This window comes from Notolepis coatsorum, assembly GCF_963971535.1.
Source record: "Notolepis coatsorum genome assembly, chromosome: 9".
In the NCBI taxonomy this organism is placed as follows: domain Eukaryota; kingdom Metazoa; phylum Chordata; class Actinopteri; order Aulopiformes; family Paralepididae; genus Notolepis; species Notolepis coatsorum.
The window spans coordinates 3,583,630-3,599,085 of NC_140173.1; positions in this window are offsets into that span (position 1 = coordinate 3,583,630).

Sequence of the window (15,456 nt, forward strand, 5' to 3'; positions counted from 1 at the left end):
TCATTAAGCATTCCTTCTGCTTATATATACCCTGATTCCCCATCAAGTGTTGTTGGATCGTTTTGATATATTCTCTGCATTTGCCGTTCCTTCCGTTGCCTGCTGTTCCCTGTGCTTTGCCTCCCAGGACTCTCAAGGAGTATTCCGTTTGGACAACCCGTTCCCCGTTACGAAGCGCTCGCCCTGTTTGATCTGCTCGCTTGATCTGCTCGCTTTACGCACAGCGCTTTGGTGAGTTTTTGCAAGACAGTCTTTTGACTCTATCATTTTTCTTGTGTGTAAACACTGAAGAGATCCTGCTTTTTGTTCAGTCTGTCTCTCACCCTTTGCCTGTTTTTTGGATTGTTCATTGGGATTCATTATTGTTTGAACTTTGCTCACTGTGTGTATTCACACCGAAGATATTATCACTTGGATTATTATTGGGACATCGCTCACTGTGTGTATTCACACCGAAGATTCTATCACTTGGATTGTTGTTGGGACATTGCTCACAGTGTGTATTTACACCGAAGATTCTGTCACTTGGATTATCTGTTTGGGACAAGTCACTTCACCTGTCACCTGTCTGTTCCCAACTGTACTCTGAGCTAACCCGCTCTCTCTCTCTCCCTGTTCCGCTACCACCTCGGAGTACTGCCGGGAGGATTCTGCAGAGCGGCTCTGACGTCACTGACAGATTCCTCAGACGTAACCTCCCCGGGAGAAGCTGCAGAGCAGCAACATTCCTCAAATGCGTGTATCCCAGTCTGTTTCTGTTTTCAACCAAGTTCTGCTGCTATTCTGTAAAATAAACAAGCCCTAGTTTTTGGCTAACTCTGAAACTACTCTCTCTGTGTCGTTAGCGTTTGGGGTCGGTGTCAAACCATAACAAGGTGACTAGGTTTAGAGCCATGAAAGTAATAATGTTGTCTTGTTCTGTGTATTTGAAATTCAGATTGTTGTTTTAAAATGGAGTTAATCTCCTTTTTCAACACTTTAATTTGAGACTCCAGTCGACACGAGTAGTTGCGTTGTAAAGAGGAGAACAACGAAGAGTGAAGCACTTCCAGTTCTACCAATTTGGATAGACGTTTCTTGCGGAGGTTGGAGGCAAAGATAGTAGTGTTATTCCTGATAAAACCCTTTACAGATATCCATAAAGTTCTGGGGTCTTGTACCGAACCCGCATTAAACTGCAGGAATTCAATGAGTTTAACTTTAAATTGCAGGATGAATTCATTGTTTTTCAACAATGTCGAGTTAAAGCGTCATCTTGGGGCTTGGGATGTCATTCTACTGAATGAGGCTTTTAGGAGTAAATAATTGTGGTCTGACAGTGCAATGGGCCTCAATTCAACGTCAAAGCTACCAAATAGTCTAGGGCAGCGGTTCTCAACAGGGGTTCCGCGGCACACAGGGGTTCCGCGGAGAGCTGCCTGGGGTTCCGCGAGATGCCTGATGGGAATGTTTCTTTAAGAATATAGAATGACAACTATTAACTAAACAAATAGTCTATCTAGTGCTTCATGTGTATCCAATAATTGCCTAATCTAATAACATGAACTAAAAAAGAAATCGATCAAAATGTCTTCACACGTTTCGTAAAGTTATTATAGAGACAACTTAACATCCGCGTCAGGCGTCATTGCTTTTACCAACAGATTTTCCAACGTATTTCCAGAGAAGTCGCATTCGTGTGACGTCACATCGCGGGTCCTATCTCCGTTACAGAGCCGGCTCTGATCCGTTATCAATGAATTGCAAAGCGGGCGGCTGTCGTGATAATAATTACTAAATGCATTCAGTGCTGGATCTAATCAAATGGATTTATCGAGACACGTTATGGAAAGTTCAAGACCGGATCACAAGCGTGCTAATTACCCGCTTGGGCTACGGTGATGGGCTACTCGCCAAGTGCAGACAAAGTGAGTGTATCCGCTGCTGTTATTATTATGATACAAAATGTGAATGAATGAATGAATGAAAACTGTATTTAACAGATAAACAGTAAAAGGCACTCTGCAGATTACATTTATATATAGCTGTTTTATAAGTCAACATTGTGTCCCTGGCCGTCAACAAAGAATGGCAGGATGTGATGTCATAAACAAGCGTCACCTCACTAGAATAATATTTCCAACGTGAAACGCAAAGCTGAATTTTCACACAAAAATGGACACGTTTCTGACTCGTCCATCGAAACAGGTTACAGTTACCAATACCAATTCAGTACCTTCTATTACCAATTCGACTGCTGAGATTGACCCAGTCTTGGACACAGAAGATGATGACACAGAAGCTGTTAATAACAAAAAGCTAAAATGTTCGGCTAAACCAAAACTGGCAAAATGTCGGAAATATGAAGATGGATACCTTAATTATGGCTTTGTTGTATTCCCTGGGAGCAAAAGCTCACCACAACCACAGTGTGTTATTTGTTCTCAAGTGCTGTCCAACAAGTCTTTGGCACCCTCCAAGTTAATCAGACATTTACAGACAAAACATGGCCATTACAAATACATGATTTTCTGTTTGATAAATGGTCACAATGTTATTTGTATAGAAAACAGTGCAGCTGCAACAGATAGCACTTTATTGATATTTTTCTGTATTTAAAAAAATAAATACATGATTTTCTGTTTGATAAATGGTCACACTATGTTATTTTTATGGAAAACAGTGCAGCTGCAACAGAGCACTTTGATATTTTTCTGTATTTAAAAATAAAATACATGATTTTCTGTTTGTTTCCCGGTTTCAATGGGTTAAATAAACGTTATTTTGAAAGCAAGCACGTTTGTCATCATTGTAGCAAAAAAGACAGGACCGCAAAAGTCTTTATCGTATGTAGGGGTGCCCTGGAATATTTTTTTGGACACAGGGGTGCATTGGCAGCAGAAAGGTTGAGAACCCCTGGTCTAGGGGATGCAAAAACATAATCTATTCTAGAAAATGTCCTGTTGGATTGAGCGATCGCCACAAATCATTTACTCCTGTGTCCTTGGACCAGGCCTGTAGTGCCGTAGAGGATTGTCTCTGGTCATGGGTTGTGGTGAGACTAGATTTATCGATCAAGGGATCCCAGATGACATTCAAATCTGCACTAATTATAAATGAATATTCAGGGAGATCTAGCATCGCTCTAGTGAGTGAAGCATAGAAGTTTGCGTCATAGACATTAGGGGCATAAGCCGCTACCAAAGCAACTTTCCTGTTAATAGTTATTCGACCATCTGTATCAGACCACACGTCCAACAATTTAATATTCAACTTCCATTTCACTACTATAGCTACACCACAGGATTTGGTGCCAAAGGAGCAGGAGCTTATGTTTTGATATACTTTATCCGCCAGCTTTACATTGTCAGCCAATAAAAGATGCGTTTCACTTAAAAGAGCCACATCAACCTGTTGTCTTTTCATCCATGTTAAAATGCTTGTGCGTTTATGTTGACCATTAAGACCCCCAGTATTCCAAATCAAGATATTTAAATTAGCCATAGTCTATACAGGTTGCAGTATGTCTGAGTGTAATTCGTCTGGAGTAGCATTTCATAATAGATATATATCCAACTGTTAAGGTCCTGTTGAGATCCGAACTTGAGCATAAAAACAAACATATAAAACAAAAAAACATATAATCCCCTATGCCCACCCCCCTCCCACCCTTTAAAATACATAACCAGTATCCCCATATCGAGCATATCAACCATATCAACCCTATGCAAATTGCCATAGGGTATAAACCTCTCAAATCTACCATAAGTAGATTATTCTCTCAGTGGCTTTGGTGTATATATGAAGGACAACACGATTTCCAATCGTGTCGAGGTCTATCCGGTCGACACATTATGAGTCTCTCACTACTTTGTATTCCCCTAAATATTCATGATGGGAGGCCAGGTTCACAGGTCAATGTGTGCTGTAGTGCGGTGTAGCATCTCTCTGAGTACAATTTTAGTTTAATTATTATCTCATGATTTTCTGCCGGACCCGCAGGGCACCAGCCTATACTGTCTCATTTACATGACGAAGGTCGACAGGCAAACTAGGCAAAATCTGCTAATGCCATGGCATTGATGTGCACCTCGGTAAAAGTGGATACATTTTCACATCTACAAATTTTCTATCCGGACATTGAGCCTGTCAAACTTAGGCTCCTCGTAATAATTGTATTATCTTCACCAACATCCTACCTTCTGAGCCACTGGGGCGACAGTGGCTCAGGAGGTAGAGCAGTCGTCTGGTAATCGGACGGTTCTCGGTTCGATTCCTGCTCCTCGTGGGCAACGTGTTGAAGTGTCCTTGAGCAAGTCACTTAACCCCTAATTGCTCCCGATGAGCAGGTCGGCACCTTGCATGGTTGCCTCCACCATCAGTGTGAATGTGTGAGTGAATGGGTGAATGTGAGGAACAAAAATTGTAAAGCGCTTTGGATAAAAGCGCTATATAAATGCACCACTTAACATTTACCAAAAACTTTCCAGTAAGTGTTAATGACTGCAAATTCTGCATCTTTTGATTTAGAGAACAAGGTGAACTAGACTGAACAGATGCTATCCACCTTGACTGGTACTGTACCGTGTTGTTATTAAATTACCACCACCTGAGCGTATGGTAGCATAAAGGCTCCGGAGGGAATTGTACCCTTAACTGTGCAGGATGTGCACGCGCTATCTGCTCCGTCTTTGCGAGCTATCCACTAAGGACATTGCCCCTGATCTCCAGCGCTGTTGGCTTGCAGCGCTGAGAGAGGCAGTCTAGATAGCAAATATGTTAATTCAATGTTGAGTTATGGTCAAAATGCTTGATTTTTGGTTAAGGTCGACGATTGATGGTGGATCAACCATTAACTTGAAAGGAAATTCTATCACTATAACCTAAGTTCTTTTAGTTGAATGTCGGCGAGGTGAACAGAGAGATGAGACAGAGTCAGATGGCAGTCTGCAGAGTTTTACTGAACCGTCACAGCACAAGTAGATCACAATCCGGACCACGCACCTCCGTACACAGAGCGAGCCAGTGCCAAGTGGTGGTCTCGTCAATACTTCGTCACATCATTTATACATTTTGTCGTTTCCACCCCTCCTCCTGGCTTAATGATTGATAGCTGTCGTGTCATAGTTTGAGGACAAAGGATCTTAGATGGGAAGCGGAGTAGAAGGAGGGGCTGCCTTCAATATGGAAAAGCAGTCCCCTGCCTCCCTACCACCGTTCTCCTAATCGCCCCTCTCCACGGCACATCATATAATTGTTGTGTGTGCGTGCGTGTGTGTTGGTGTGAGGGTGCTGGTGTGTGCTAGAGTGTGTGTGTGTGTGTGTGTGTGTGTGTGTGTGTGTGTGTGTGTGTGTGTGTGTGTGTGTGTGTGTACTGAAAGGGAGGGAGTTAAAGCTATATGCTCCAACGTTCTTGGGAGAATGACTGTGTCTTTGTTTTAGGTTTTGCATAACTGAAAAACCTATCAATTATCTGTGAGTGTTCTGATGTGCCAGAGAGAGAGATTTTGCATGTGTGTGCGTGCTTGTGCGCCGGCCAGTCGTCAGACGCAAGCAGCCAGCAAGAGATCTGTTCGTGTGTGCATGTGTGGGTGTGTGTGGGAAGAGGGGTCCTGTGTGTGTGGGTGTGTGTCTGTGAGGAGGGAGCCTCAGGATGGATGCAGAACGGGGTCATCAGGTCATATTCAGGGAGGAGGAGAGCACAGACACAGAGCCACTGCTCCAGGCCCCATCAGGAATATTATACATTGGGGCCTTTAGATATAAGATATTACCAGACATTATGAACTGATATACCCATCAATGAACTAAAAACCTATCAAACTGATGAACCAATTGACAAATGTTGAAAACATGTCATTGAATCAATATTGTTTTGTGCTTGAATTTTAATGATTGAAATGCCAAGATCTAATAAATGTTGAATCAACGTATGCTGTTCAACGTATGCTGTTTGTCGTCATTGTCTCATCACCCAGACTGCACCGCATTTGTGCCCCGCCTCCCAGAATGCACCTGTGCGGCAGCTTCCTGGCAGCTACCTCATGTCTCTCTGCATCGTTAAGACTGGTGAGTACTGCATGGCAATAATGTCGATTATGTTGTATGTTGTATGTTGTATGTATGCTTTCGATTGCAAACGCCAGCGGAGAAGTGCTCAGGGCTCGAGACTAACGATGTCCCGTCGTCCCGGGGACGATCAAATATTGATTTGGGACGAACAAAAATCTTTTTTGGGACGCAAACGGGGATGGAGAGGATTTTATTTTTTTCACATTATGATATGTGTGTAGTGTTCTACTGTTCTGATAACGATGGCTGCAGCGGGAGCTGGCTCATGCTGAATTTGCGAATAGCATGCAGCTGCAGAGCCGCAGAGCCAGGGGCGCTTTCAGGTCCGGTCACAGGCCGCTCAACAGCGCCCCCCACCCAACGGCTGAATTGCCAATGGCTGAATTGGAGTATTGCACAGTGCACAGTGCAATACTCCAATTGGGACGGTTCTGGGACGGTGGTGAAAAAAGTTAGTCTGGAGCCCTGGTAGTGCTGTGTTGGTTTTTACATGGTAGAGAATATTATATTAACCGTTATGCATGCCTGCTAGCTGAAGCTAATTTAGCTAGTAGCGTTACCAGTTAGCTATAATGAATGTTTCTTGATTTTGGTGTTTAGTGATATCCACCTGTTGCATATACTGTTATACATTTTATGTAGGCTAACGTCAGTAACGTTTCAAAATGTGGCTTATGCTGTATTCTTTAACAGGATACTGTTGTGGAAAATGTGTATGGGGTGGACTAGTTTAATATAGGTCAACTAGCAGTGCTGAAAGACGGTCTGGCTGACGTTCTTAAAACAACTTGGACAGATGGACATTTCAGTACGGCACGTTGTGTGCTTGTAATCTCGTACATCGTATCGCTTTCATATCTTGTTCTTTTCTCTCTTTCATACATACACAGCACACACACACAGGCACAGCACACACACACAGACACACGGACACACACATACACAGCACACACACACAGACACAGCACACACATACAGACACACGGACACACACATACACAGCACACACACACAGACACAGCACACACACAGACACACAGACACACACAGTCACACAGACACACACACACACACACAGACACACACAGTCGCACAGACACACACACACACACACACATTCCCTGTGACACAATACACACATACAATACACATACGTCTGTACGCAGACGCACACACACACAGACACACACACACATACACACACACACACACACACACACACACACACATCTCACTCTCTCTTCAATGTTCTTAATGTTTTACATCATATCGTGTGTGTACATCATATCTTGTTTATCTCTCTTCATGTTCTTAATGTTCTTATCTCTCTCCGATGTTAAATCTACGTATCATCTTAATGTACGTCATGTCAGATCTGACATGATATGATACGTCATCATATCTGTCATGGGGGGGCAGGACTGAGAGGGGATTTAGGGGACAAGCAGAGGGATTGAGAGTTAGAGTGTTTTTTGTTCAAGCTGTGGTGATCCTCTGCTCGATCCATAGCTTTTGCTGTTAAGAACTTCTTTTCTTAAATAAATTACCTACTTGTTACAATTGGAAATATCGTCTCCTGCTGTGTTAAACAACCATCAGCCACAACATTTGGTGACCCTTGACCTGTAGATCGCTCCACCGGGCCTTTTCATACGGCCAGTTCCTGGAATCTCCCGTAAACATTCTGCCGGTTGTCGACAAAAAAGGTAAGCGTTGGGCTTGTTATATAAATATCCGTCAGAGTTTCTGCGGGAGGAAAAAGTGAGCTGGTTGTGTGAACTGGTTTTTTGGATGGACGGCTAAAAAGAACACGACTGATGAGGTGTTTACACTGGGGCGATTCCTCTTTTAACAGGCTATAAGTACGCCACTAATCAATTTTAATTGCATGTTTTCGACCTCTGGTCAAATTTTTCTCCATCTCTTCAAACCTCTCCCCGACCCTTTTCCCTGATTTCTTTACGACACTCTCCACATACACACATAACTGTGCCTTCTGTCCTCTGTAGATAAGACTCTCAATTTTCAAAAACAAAAACCGGTACCGCTCTGCTGTTATTCAAAACACACTATCACAGCTGGCATTCTCTGTGTCAAACACTATTGTTCGTTTTCTTATTGGCTTGTGAGGTTGTTGCTACAGAGAGGCTAGCTGTCCTACACACACACACACACACACACACAGTCACACATACAATACACACACACACACACGCACACACACACACAGTCACACACACGTACACACACACACGCACACACACACAGTCACACATATAAACACACATACACAGACACACACGTCTGTACACAGACGCGCACACACACAGACACACACACACATACACACACACACACACACAAACACACACACACACACACACACACACATCTCACTAAATCTTTCTCTCTCTCTCTCTCTCTCTCTCTCTCTCTCTCTCTCTCTCTCTCTCTCTCTCTCTCTCCTGGGTTTGCTGCTCTCTTGGGTTTGCTGACCCCTGGTGGTAGAAAACACACACACACAACCACACACACACACATACACAGTCACACACACACACACAGACACACACACACACACACACACACACACATAGACACACACATACACACACACACATTCCTGTGTCCCGGTAGACAGCGGGTTGTGACACACACACACACCGACACACACACACACACACACACATTCCTGTGTCCCGGTAGACAGCGGGTTGTGACGCACACACACACAGTCACACACACACGGTCACACACACACACACACACACAATCACACACAAACACACACACACACCGACACACACACAGACACACACACACACACACACATTCCTGTGTCCCGGTAGACAGCGGGTTGTGACGCACACACACAGTCACACACACACAGTCACACACACACACACACACAATCACACACAAACACACACACACACCGACATACACAAATACACACACACACACAGACACACACACCGACATACACACACACACACACACACACACACACACACAGTCACACACAGACACACACACACCGAGTTGTAGTAGCGTTGTAGTGGTAGATCTAGGTTAACTGTGTCCTGGGGTAGTTGTAGAGTAGTAGATCTAGGTTAACTGTGTCCTGGAGTGGTAGTTGTAGAGTAGATCTAGGTTAACTGTGTCCTGGAGTGGTAGTTGTAGAGTAGTAGATCTAGGTTAACTGTGTCCTGGAGTGGTAGTTGTAGAGTAGTAGATCTAGGTTAACTGTGTCCTGGAGTGGTAGTTGTAGAGTAGTAGATCTAGGTTAACTGTGTCCTGGAGTGGTAGTTGTAGAGTAGTAGTAGCTGAAGTACAACCACACACACACACACACAACACAATAAACACATATACACACTAAACAACGATGCATACAGCAGAGGACATACTGTTAGACCGGAACCCGCTGATAAAGAACCTAATTCTCAAGGTTGGTGTCCGTTGGCAGAGGCGTACAAAGGCCGGGGACACAAAATGGCCTTCCGGAGGTACTTTTGATCTCGACATATGCGAAGAGATGAATGTAATGATTCGTAACCACAAGCCAGGTGACAGCAGCAAAAAGAGGTTGAAAAAGAGGACAGAAGAGTTGGGGGTAATGAAGCTCTACGCCCAGAAGGGGAGAGCATACAGGCAGGAAGCTTTAGCGCTAAATCAGAGAGAGACGGATTTAGGGAAACCAACATCCCCACCTTATGTCACGCAATTGCCGGTGGGCACGGTGACAATAAGAGGAGAATATGAGGAGACGGAATTAGGGACCCCCGCTAGGTCAGAAACCCCCGCTAGGTCAGAAACCTCCGCTAGATCAGAGACCTCCCTTAGGCGAGATACCCCCCCCAAACTGACCCCGCAGGATCTCTATCCGAAAGTCCTGGCGGCATATGGCGAGACAGTACGTCGGAAGTTGTATGATGCAGAGGAAGAGGAGGTAGAGAACCTGGGCAGGCAGAGGGAGGGAGTCGGGGGGAAGATAGAGGAAGAGGCCCGTCAAAATATGGCACAGCAGACATCAGGGAAACACGGGGCGTGTGGCCACACCAAACTGTTGACTGATGAGGAAGATGAGAACAACACGAAACCAGCACAGGAGAAAGGAAACATTACAGGAACCCTGACTTTCGCCCCTACATTCCTGGGAAGTGTGACAAGTACAGGCCAGTTTCCCCTGCTAATAAAGGGGAACGATATCTTTCACATGCCATGGTCACCTCTAGACATCGATGGCATAATAGCAAGACTACCGGACCTTTCAGAAGGAGCCTCCAGGTGGATCACGCAGTTTGAGGAAAATACGTCATCTTTTCTGCTAGCAGTGGGTGACGTCAAATCCCTGTTGACGCGCTTGCTAGGAATTGGTGCCTGCCGGGACATCATGGGTGATACATCGATGCGAGTGGCATGCGACACGCAGGCCCATGATGGAGACATATTCAACACGCATAGAGCGGCGTTGTGGTACAAACTCAGGAATCAATATCCATCACGTATTAATCCGGCAAAACTGGCGGGCAACCCCATAATGGAGACGGAAGGGCCTGGCACCTATGTGAACAAAATACTGAAGGAGTGGAGAGGTGAGCTAGGACACAACCCAGAAATAGACCCGTTGCAGAGGGCGATGTTTAGAGAAAGTGTGATGAGAGGGCTTCCAGAGGTGGTTAAGAATAGACTGGAAGACGTGGTGGGGTTAATGGACATGACTTATCCTTTGTTCTGTGCACATGTAACACATAGTGTGGAGAAGCAAAGGGCTCAGGAGCAGAAAGTCAGGGATCAGGATAGAAATGACTCAAGGAAGTTAACTCAGCAACAACTGCAGCCCCAAAGGAGGTTGCAGGCAGTAATGGTGTCATCTGCTACCTCTCCACCCATGCAGGACCAGGGACCCCCGCCTGCACCTCAGGTAGTGAGAAGCTATGGCTATAGTTCACAGAACCAGGCGTCCAGGCGGCAGGCAGGGAATGGGCAATCAGGCCCACGGTTTACACAGGGACCGGGGAACGAACAACAGTTTCCCCGTTTCCACTGTTGGAACTGCGGCATGCAGGGACACAGGGAAATGAGATGTAGGCAACCATACCGTCCCGGCTCGGAGTATGGAAGACCCGTGCGCCAGGGGGAGTCACAAGGGCCCCACGACCAGGGGGAGACAGGAGGGCCAGGAAACCAGGGGGGTAATCACTAGGGGTGCCCAGAGAATGCGACGGGGGGAAATCAAATGATTGTGGTTTCCAAGGGAGCTGAGCAAGAACCTATTCTGCAGGTCCTAGTGGAGGGCAAATTAACAGAGATGATGGCAGACACTGGAGCAGGTTTTTCCTGCATAAAGCAAAAATACGCCGCTCACTTACCCCAGTCTGGACAGTATGTTCGGACGGTCGGATTCTCGGGAAAAACACAATTAATACCCACATCAGATCCAATCTCTATGACGTATAACAACAAGACCATAACAATACCTGTGTTAATTTCGGACAGCACCCCGCGCAATCTCTTGGGACGAGATGCAATGTGTAAACTAGGCTGTAAAATCCTATGTACGCCTGAGGGGATTCAAATTGAACAAGACGTGTACCAAATGATGCTACAAGGGACGGGGGAGAAAGAGGCCACTGTGTTCTGGCTGGGCAACATAGATGCAGAGCTGCAAAGGGTCTGTGACCCCTGGGAGCCATTTCTGAAAACCCAACTGCCTCAGTCTAGACAAACAAACATGGAGGCACATTGCACACTACAATATTTGACGAATAGTGACCTAGTTAGGAACAAGGCATGGTTGCAGGGACAGCCCGAGCAGGTGCAGATTGACTCATCTACGATAATTGTAAGGAGACAGGGCGCGGCGTTGAGGGTTAACACGGGTAAGTATCTACGGGAACAACATAGACTAAGAGACGCCGCCCCACACATCACTCTGAGAATAAATCCTGGTTACGAATCCGAACATCTAGGTTCAATGATACAGGAATCCGAGACTCAAAGGTGGGTCTCCACGGAATCTCCGCTAATTTGGAACAGCGCAGATGGGAGTTTCATAAAAATAATGATTTCCTTTTCAGTTTTGGCAAAACCGCAAGTAATCAGATTACCAGGAGACCCTTGCGTTATTCCAGAGGCGGATGCTTTGCTGGAACAGGACATGTTGGCGCGCACCCCGGAACGGTTGTGGTCAAAACACGACACAGATGTGGGTCTAATATTGTCGGCACAGCCAGTGAAGGTCAGGTTAAAGAAGGGTTGTAGACCACCCTTTATCAGACAGTATACAATGAAGCCAGAGTCGGTGGAAGCTATATCACATCAGATTGAGGGACTGTTAAAGGGGGGAGTGCTCGTCCCTTTCAAATCCAGATGTAATACACCTATCCACCCAGTGCTAAAGGCGGACAGGGCTAGGTACAGACTGGTACACGATTTGAGGGCGGTGAACGACGTGGTGTCTGGACCAGAGGCGGAAGTCGCTAATCCACACACCCTCCTGACAAACATCCCGAGTAGCTCGCAGTACTATACGGTCATTGATCTCACGCAGGCATTCTTCAGTGTTCCATTGGAAAAAGAGTCTCAGTATCTGTTTGCTTTTACCCACAGGGGGAAACAATACTCTTACACCCGGTTGCCACAAGGGTTCGCGCACTCGCCGCATTACTTCTCGAAGGCGCTCAAGGAAGACTTGCAAGGAGTGTGCGACACACTACTCAGCACGGTTTTACTGTATGCAGATGACATTCTAATCTGCTCGGATACACGTCAGCAGTGCCATGAGGACTCCATCAAAGTTTTGAGTGGATTAGCCGTGGGAGGCCACAAGGCATCCCGTTCAAAACTGCAGTACTGCCAGCCAAAAGTTGAGTACTTGTCTCGCGTCATTCAAAAGGGCATAAAAAACATCTCACCCACGCAACTCGAAGCTGTATCCAAGGCACCTAGGCCATTGACGGTCCGACAGATGATGACGTTTTTAGGGATGACTGGGTACAGCTCTGAGTGGGTGGAGGACTATACGATAGCGACAGCGCCGTTGAGGATGATGATAAAAGAGGCGGGTACAGACAAGCTTCGCGCTCCCTTGACATGGACCGAGGAGGGGGAGGACGCGTTCATAAACATTAAGCGTCTGTTGTTACAGGCCCCTGCCCTGGCGCTGCCGGATTATGAGAAGTGTTTCCACCTATTCGTCTCACATAGAGCGCAGCATGCGACAGCTGTCCTGACTCAAACACAGGGGGGGAGTGGGAAAAAACAACCGATAGCATATTACTCTAGAGCTCTTTCGCCGGTGGAGCAGGGTCTGCCACCTTGTTATCAGGCCCTGGCCGCAGCACATTTGATGTATGAGAAGGCAACGGCCGTGACAATGGGATATGACATTTGCATTTGGACACATCACAAATTGGCAAACTTGATTGAAAGAGGCAAATTTGTTCTGACCAGCCAACGGCAACAGGCTTACATGAGGCTCCTGCAGTACTCGGACGTTACGATAAAAACATGCCACGGCAGTAACCCGGCGGATCTGGTACCAGCGAGGGTCAACCGCATGAGTGTGAGGTGGAGGTACAGGCTTTCGTGAAACTCCGTCCTGATTTGGGAGTCGACCCGCTCGCGATAGCAGAACTCTCACTTTTTGTGGATGGGTCCTGCTATCGGGAGGGGGAAAATTTAAGGTCAGGATACGCCGTCGTACAGTGCAAACCTAACGGAGAAACACTAACAAGAAAGGCCGAACAATGCATGCAACCATGTTAGGCCCAGCTTGCAGAACTAATAGCACTAACAGAAGCATGCATAATAGCTAAAGATCGCACGGTTAACATCTTTACAGACTCTGCGTATGCGCATGGCGTATGCCACCTATTCGCGGCCATTTGGAAGGCAAGAGGCTTTAAGAAATCGGACGGCTCACCGATCCTTCACCACAAGCAGGTTGTGGCGCTTATTCAGGCTGTAAAGTTGCCCAAAAGCATTGCTATCGTAAAGTGCCAGGCACACAGAAAAGACCTGTCCTTTGTGACGACGGGAAACAACGCGGCGGACGAGGCCGCGAAGGCGGCGGCTGCGGTGCCGTCCACGGCTGTTCTGATGTTTGCGGCCGAACTGACGACTGAGGTAACTGAGGATAATTTGAGTGATCTTCAGGACTCAGCCACGCAGGCCGAGAAACAGTCGTGGACGGAGAGGGGGGCTGTAAGGGGGGCAGATGGTCTGTGGAGGAGTCATAACGGTTTGATAGTCGCCTCCATCGATCTTCTGTCCTTAGTGATACCTGAGGCTCATGGTGTTGATCACTGTGGAAGAGCAGAGACCCTGAAACGAATCACGAAAATGGGATTTTGGTACCCAAAGCTTCAGGCACAAATTGACGTTACACTAGCCAGGTGTTTAACATGCTTACAGGGCAATGTGCGCAAAGGAGTACCGACAGTGGCGGCTTACACACCCCTCCCTGAGGGACCATTCAGACATCTGATTATGGACTATACAGACATGATAACGCCAGTGCAGGGCAAACGATACCTCCTGGTAGTAGAGGACTGCTTTAGTCGCTGGATTGAGGCCATTCCATCTAAACACAAGAACGCGGACACAGTGATCAAGTTCCTGTGTCGCGAGGTCATTCCGAGATTTGGAATTCCCACGATATTACAAAGCGATAATGGCCGCGAGTTCATCGACAAGGTGGTTAAAGGGCTGATGCAGAAATTAGGTATAAGACAGCGCCTTTCCTGTGTCTATAGTCCCGGGTCGCAGGGGAAGGTGGAAAGGGCCAATCTGGTCATTAAAAACAAACTGTTGAAAATCTGTATGCAAACTAAGCTTAACTGGATTGATGCTTTGCCACTTGCTCTGATGGCTATTAGAAGCAGCGTAAACCGCCAAACACAGCTAACACCGCATGAAATGCTTACAGGCCGCAGCATGCCAGCACCGCCATTTAGACACCTGGCTAGGGGCCCGGCATTAGATATTTTTGAGCAAGATCTGAAAAAATATCTTCAGCAAGTGACTAAAATACATGAAGCTGTGTTTCGACAGGAGCAGAGAAAGGAGAGAAAGGGGGTGAAGGAGGCGGAGAAGGAAGCCACCAAACCGAGACTGATCCCTGGGGACTTGGTCTTCGTAAAGGTCCACAAGAGAAAGTGGTCGTCACCCCGGAGAGAGGGCCCGTACGAGGTGATCCGATCGACTGGAACGGCAGTCCAAGTCAAAGGATCAGCGACCTGGTTCCACTTCAATCACTGCATAAAGGCCAGCGGCGATCTCTTGGGGGATACAATCGATCGCAGTTATGCAGAACCCGACATGGAGGGTCCGAGACGGCAACTGGAAGGTGCAGTGCCTGCTGATGCTCCCGCAGATGTTGGCAGCAGTGTGCGGACG